The sequence below is a fragment of the Alligator mississippiensis genome, chromosome 1 (assembly GCF_030867095.1).
Source record: "Alligator mississippiensis isolate rAllMis1 chromosome 1, rAllMis1, whole genome shotgun sequence".
In the NCBI taxonomy this organism is placed as follows: Eukaryota; Metazoa; Chordata; order Crocodylia; family Alligatoridae; genus Alligator; species Alligator mississippiensis.
Window position 1 is genome coordinate 449933307 of NC_081824.1, and position 7370 is coordinate 449940676.

A 7370-nucleotide genomic window follows, 5' to 3' on the forward strand; every position below is an offset into this window, starting at 1 on the left:
TAATAGTACTGTTGTATAAAGAGGGGGAGAAAAGGTGTTTATAAAATTGGAGACCAATCACATTACTAAATGTGGATTATACGTTGTATATGAAAAGGTTAATGGAGAGGATGAAGGAGGTGTTGTCAGAGGTGATAGGAGAAGAGCAGATGTGTGGTGGAAGGGAGAAAGCCAGCAAAGAACACACTGAGTGGTGAGGGATACAACAGAGCACGTCAGGGACAGGGATTGGAATATGGTGGTGGGAAATTTAGTTTTGGAAAGAGTGTATGATAGGGTTAGGCACAGGTACCTGTTCACTGCATTGGAAAGAATGGGGTTCCCAAGAAAATACATAGGATGGGTGAGAGAAACGTATCAGGGGGCATTCAGCAGGGTGCTGTTAAAGGGACACTTGAGGGGAAAAGATTAAAATAGAGATGGGGGTAAAGGCAGGGGTGCCCGTTGTCACCAGGGCTATTTGTATGCAGGATAGAAGCAGTAGGAAGCTAGATAGACAGGATGATTTAATTAAAAAGGGATAAAGATACCAGGGGGAGGAGAAGTCAAAGCATTGATGTACATGGATGATGTAACATTTGTGGTGAGAGGTAAGAGGTCAGTAGGGAGGGTTCTGGAGCACATGGAAGAATATGGAAGGGTAGCCAGAGCGAGATTAAGTAGAGGGAAAAGCAATATGTGGGGAATAGGGAAATGGGAGGGTCTGAAATAATATGGGTTGCAGGTGGTGGAGGGAGGGTTAAAAATATTAGGGATAAAGTTTTGTTGAAGATGGGAAGGGGAAAGAACGTGGGGAGAAGTGTGGGGTGGGTGAGAAAGGTGCTGGGAATATGGGGAGGGAGAGGGTTGGCAAAAAAGACAGGGAAGATTAAAATTAAATCAAATCAGTCATATTACCGACCCTTCTGTTCATGGGGTGGGTACACCCTCCATTGTGCAGACAAGCAAGGCAGATACAAAGGGAATTGTGTGTGTTTTTCTGGGGAACTAAAGGGAAAAAGGGGAGCACATAGCGAGATTTATAAAGCAAGGGAATTAGGGCGATGGGGTTTTCCAGAGGTTGAAACATTTGTATATGGGCATGGGGTGGCAGCATTAGTAAGGGAGGCATGAAAAGGGGAAGAAATAGCAGGGAAGGTTGCAAAGTATTGAGGAGGCAGAGTTCTGAGGGCATGGGGGATATTTGGAGAAAGATGGACAGGAACGTGGGCAGAGAAACCATCACAGGACGTGGATAGACTGGCGGCATTTGCAAGAGCACAGGGTTTGGAAAAATTGGGGCTGGAGGGACTGCAAAAAGCAAGGGTGATCTTCAAAACAATTAGGGGTAAAGATGGATTAACAAACATGAGGGATTCGACATGGGAACAGGTGAGAGGTGTGGAAGGGAATAGCAGATGAAAGATGGAAAGGGGTTCATGGGGAAGTAGCATGGTGTATAGTGAGACGGGTATTATCAGTAAGGGAAGTACTACATAGATGGTGTCTGGTGAGATGGGCGGGTGCCCTGGAGAGTTCTGCACACAGGAAGAAATGGTTCACCACATCTTCTGGGAGTGTGCGTTTGCGAGAGGTGTGGGGAAAAGTAGGGGAATTTCTAAAGGGAGATACGATACCCTTTGTGCCCAATCCTATGGAAGTGCAGTGTATGGATTGGTTAAAAGAGGAGAGAGGCAAAGGGAGGTACTGGTGATCTTGATGGGAATGAGGGTGGCACTACAGAAAGCAATGTTTGTTGGTAGGGAAGGGGGTATATTTCCCGGAAAGGGCATGCACACAGCTAGGATATTATGATATCAAGGACTACATTGGGGGAAGGACAAAAAAGTGAAGGGAATAGGGTGTGGAAAAGTGTTTGGTGGCAGGAATTTCTTTCATCCGGCCAAGAAAGGGAGAGGAAAAGTGTCGGGAATCAGGGAAGAGAGATAAATGGAAAAGGTGGGGAAAAAAAATTGGGAAGACACTAGTACAAAACATTGAATTCTGCATCACAAATGATGCATTACGAAAAAAAGTGTTAACTGGAAATAAAGCGGGGAAAGATGCAAGATGACATTAAAAGGGGGAAAAAAGAGTCAATGTATGGATTGTATATAAATAAGAACGGGGAAATACGAGACAAAGGAATTATATATATGAAGGAAATGAGAAACATAAATGGGAAAGGAAAAAAAAAAAAGACTATTTGTAAAGATGAAGAGTTCTGAGAAGATTTAAAGTGATTCAAGAAGAGATATGGGAAAATGAATTGTCACTGGCCTGTTATTGCACTTTCTCCAGGACCAGCACCAACACAGTCTGGTGGATTGCCAGAACAGCAGCAGTAAGAAGTGAGCTGACTAGCAGCTTGCTTTTCCTTCCTCCCGTGCAGCATGGGTTCTTGTCTGTCATGACGAGCTAGGGAAGGCAGTGCTGCTAGTGCAACCGGCGCTCTTCCGGACGTACAAGCGACCGCGCCGCTCAGATGAGTAGCTGAAGGGTCTTACGGTTTGCCTGACCCAATAACGTGAAAATCCTGGCTCAGGCTAGTAGCTGAAGACCTTGGGTCTTCCCTCAGTCGGAGTAGGGGAACACCTGTGCTCCAAGGACAGAACGTGGATAAACACCCCCAGGTCCCAAGGACGTCTCGATCCACTGTCAAGAACCTGCAAGGCACGCATGGAGACCCCAGTTAGGGTGGACCACTAACTAGGCGTCACAGAGGACCCTCCCAGGAGGGTGAACCAGCAAACACGAGCTGGTGACAAACCCCCCCACAATGTCGGGGTGCCAACAGGCGGCTATTGACCCCTGGCCATTGATTGACCCCCAGAGGCAGAGGGACTCTGAGCCCAGAACCCCAGCTGACAAGACCCACCTCCCGGCAGAGGACCCCGAGGACACTCCCCAGACAACGGTTGAACCCCCTGAGAAACAGCAGACTCCTCCAAACTCCCACAGCCCCTCAGTGCTAACAGCGTGCCCTGAGCAGCGATGGCCCGCAGACCCTGGTGGTCCCAAGGAAGACCTGCCCCCCCCCAAGAATCCCTCCCTCCCCTGGTGGAGGAGCCCCGAACCCCCAACACTAGATACCCCTACAGATGACCCAGGGGGAGGTGCAGACAGGGCAGTGCTCATATTCCTCCTCTTCCCCCTCCCCGAGAAGCTGTCATGCCCGACCTGCCACCCACAAAGACAACACAGGTCACACGACGACATGCAATAACACCTACGTCGCTTCCACCAGCTCTGCCTAGCATTCTTTTGCACCCTCTGTGGCACCGAGTACGAGACCCTGAAGAAGCACCACAAGGGATACAAAGGCCACAGAGCCGAGAGAAGACCTGGCACGCTGGTGCTGTCCACTGCCACTGCCCGTCAGACCCAAGCCACAGTGTGAAGACCAGCCACCCTACTAACAACCTCCTGAAGGTCTGGTCCAGTGGATCCCCTGATGGAGAGGCCTGCCCCAGAGATGCCACCACACAGGTCTAAGCCCAGGGATCCCCGACCAGACGTGATGCCCAAACCAGAAAGTCCTCCTCCCGGACCCCCAGAGCCACCCGACGCCGCTGGCCCACTGAAGATCCCAGAGCCACCCGAAGACCACAGACTGCAGCCACAGAGGCAACCCAGGTGACAGTGCTGTGACCCGGCACCAGCCTCCTAGCTCCAGAAGCTGTACTGGACCAACCATCCCAAGGCACTGAGAGAGATCCTGGAGGGACCGTCAGCTTTCTGCCAGGTCCCCCCAGAGACTCTGTTCAACTACTTCAGCAGGGTCTTCTACCCTGCAGCAGAAGCTGCCGCCCCACATCCTGCAACCATCGAAGTGGACAATGCCCAGAGGACCAGGAAGCAGTGTACGGTGGTGTGGCTGGACATGTCCAATGCCTTCAGCTCCATGCCCCACCGCCACATCTTCAGCACCCTCCGTGAGCTGGGCCTACTGGATGGCATCATCGTGGTGCGAGAGCTCTGCCATGGATGCACCATGACCTTCCGTGCCACTGACGTAGAGGCCACGGAGATCCTCATCCAGTTGCGGGTGAGACAGGATTGCCCCGTCAGCCCCAGCTTAGCCATGGAACTGCTCCTTAGAGCCACAGCCTGCCCCAGCAAGCTCCACCTGTATGGCCAGAAGTTGAGTGTCCTGACCAACACCAATGGTCTCATTCTCCTCATCCCTGATGCCACCCAGCTGCAGCAAATGCTGGACGTGACGTCCAAGGCGGCCAAGTGGAGGGGCCTGCACTTCAACGTCACCAAGTGCATGTTCCTGCACATGGACAGCAGGCAGAAAAGCCACATCCTGGACTCCAGCCTCACAGTCCAGGGCCAGGATCAGGACAGAGCTCAGGACAGAGATGAGGCACCTGCGTGATAGTAAGACCTACTGCCACCTAGAGACTCCCACCAGGCACTGGTCCAAGCAGATGCCACAAGATGCCACCAGTGGGATTGTGCAGGATGCCTGCAAGCTGGACTCATCACAGCACTTATCTTCTGCCAGGGGGCCAGCAGGGAACACCTTCCTCATTCCCCACGTCGTATTCATCCCGAGAGGCTCGGCGGTCCCCAAGACCCTCCTCAAGAAAGCGGATGCCAAGATTCAGTGGCTGTTCAAGAAGCAACTGCACCTGCCACTAAAAGGCCAGCAACGAGGTCCTGCACATCCCCTACTAGCAGGGAGGTGACGGCATCCCCCTCATGGGAGACCTCTGCAACATGGTGGTGGTCACATATGCCATTTGCCTCCTGACCTGCCCAGATGCCATGGTAAAATGTCATTGCTGCCAGCACCCTGGAGGAGATCACCCACAGAGGATCCCGAGACAGCCAACTGGATGCAACTTGGCGATCTTCCTCAGTGGCCCGCTGGAGGAAGAGTTCAGCAGAGACAGCAAGGACTTTGCATCACCGTGGAGCCGAGCCCACAACACCACATGCTGCCTTCAGAAACACATTGGCTGCTCCTGGATCTGGACCAAGGAGTGCCAAGAGTCTCCCTGGAACCAGCCCTGCATGCCGACCGCATCACAGTGACACCCTGCATGAGGACCTTCCTGGAGCGGTTCCTGAAGGACCCCAACCGAAACAAGTAAGCTGGTGACCTGAAGGCCAAACCCAACCAGGGTAAGGTCTTTGACATCACCTTGAAGTGGGACTCCAGCAATGACTTGATACCCAGCAGGAGTGTCATGCACTTTGCAGACTGGCACTTCCTCTACCACGCCCGCCTCAACTGCCTGCCTCTGAATGGGGCTGTCCACTTTGGCCACTGGGACAAGAGATGCCGGTGATGTGGCTACACAGTGGAGACCCTCCCCCACGTGCTGTGCAGCTGCAAGCTGCATGCCAGAGCCTGGCAGCTCCACCACAACACTGTCTAGGATCACCTGGTGAGGGCCATCCCAGCCACAGCGGGGGAGATTTCTGTGAACCGCACTGTCCTGGCCTGAGAGCCAGATGTGACCCAACAATCAGCATGAGCGAAGAGGCCAAGAAGGGCACGATCATGGACGTAACCATCCCCTTCAAGAACTGGCGCCAAGCCTTCACCAATGTCCGGGCTCACAAGCGGGAGAAGTACACCCCGCTGGCCAACATCTTGAGAGGCTGTGGCTATGACAGCACAGTCCATGTGGTCACTGTGGCAATGCTCGGACCCTGGGATCCCAGCAATGAGATCGTCCTGCGTGCCTGCTGCATCTCCCACCCCTATGCCAAACTGATGCCCTGCCTCATGGCATCAGACATGATCCACTGGTCCCACGACATCTACGTGGAGCACATCACGCGCTATCACCAGTACTCCGACCCCCCAGACCGACTGCCACTGGACTGGACTCAGGGGACCACCTGAACCTGGTGCTGCAATTGATAGACTTTGAGCAGAAGGTTCAAAAATGGACCACCCCGGTCCACCAGAAGAGGAACCCTGCAATGAGACTCTATATATTGACTGAGGAAACCGTCTTCAGCCTACTCTCTCCATTACAGACCGTTGTACAGATTTGTGTGCATCTCTCCTCTGTCTTGGTGTTGCAACCCCCCTGCCTCCCCTGTCCCCACCCCCTGGCTTAGTTGGATAACATCATATTTTTTGAAACCTAGTTGAATTCCCCTCCTCATCCCCCATCCCTCTTTTGTTAGTCCCTCCCTCAGGCGGTCTATATTTCCTTACTGGCTTCGTCATCTTTTTGGTTCATAACTCTTAACATCCACTAATAAAATTCAAATCTGTTCTTATCAGTTTAATTGATAATGACAACCTTGGTGGCATCACTGATGCATTAGAAGCATTCTTGGCACAGGGAGAGGGCCTCCAGGTTTGCTTCAACCACTCCAGGTATCAGCCTAGTATTGCAGTGCTGCTGAGCCAGATGCCTGCTCCCCTACTAGGGGAACTCCCCACTCAGATCCAAGAGCAGCACAGGCCTGGGCCTGGGGCCTGAGTCACTACTCCTGGGTGACCGCTGGGGGTGGGGAGGTGGGTCAGGCCCTATGCAAATTGGGGCCAGCCAGTTCACAGGGAGGCTGGAAGGGGCTTAGGCCAATGCATGGGTGCACACTCACCTCCCTGCCAGTCTGGCAGATGGCAGGCTGGGGCAGCCCCTGTTGCCAACAAGTACAGTGGCCTCCCTCCCTACCCCCCAGCCTCTCCAGGAAAGCCGCCTAAGACAAGATGCTGCCTTCGTTGAGCATTAGAAATCACCAGCACCAGCCAAAGCAAGAGGAGCAAGGGGGGGAAAGCCAAGCCAAGACACAAATAGCCAACCCCAAGAGTGAGCAGGCATGTGACTGGCAGGAATGAAGGAACAGGCAGCACCTCACTGGTTGCCTGCCTGCCAGGAAGCCTCCCCCCAGAAATGCAACTGTGCCCTACAATGCCCCACCCCACCACACACCTGCAATGCCACCCACAGGGCCACTGACTGACTGTGGCTTTCCTGCAGGGGAACCAGGCACTGTGGGACTGCCACCCAACCACAGCCCCATCCAGAGAGCCTTCAGCCCCTGCCATGGCCAGGCCTCATCTTAGTGGGCCAGGGCCCATCTTACCCTCAGCCCTGGTCCTCTCTGACCTGACCTCACTCATCAGGCCCCCTCGGCCCCTGGCCCTGATCCACCTCTGGCCCTGGGCAGCTAATCTTGAAGGCTCATATCAGGGCAGCCGGGGTGAAACCCAGCTGTTTCCTGGCTTGCCCAAGAGGGACCCAGGAGGATGGCAGAACAGGAGAAGACAGCAGAGCAAGATCCGGGCCAGACATGAGGGTGATCAATGGAGGAGAGACCCACAGGACTGCAGTGCTTTGAAAAGGTCAGGTACCTGAGGGGAGCAGGCCATGGGAGCAAGAGGTGGTGGGAACCCCAGGGTAGGTCAAGAC

General features: G+C 53.6%; 1 non-coding gene across 1 annotated transcript; it reads left to right on the forward strand.

The window, feature by feature from the left end:
- The first annotated feature begins 6189 nt into the window (after positions 1-6189).
- On the forward strand, positions 6190-6376 carry LOC132247965 (U2 spliceosomal RNA). The gene has a single exon (XR_009459341.1). It is a non-coding gene; the product is annotated as a U2 spliceosomal RNA (small nuclear RNA).
- Positions 6377-7370: the final 994 nt, after the last annotated feature.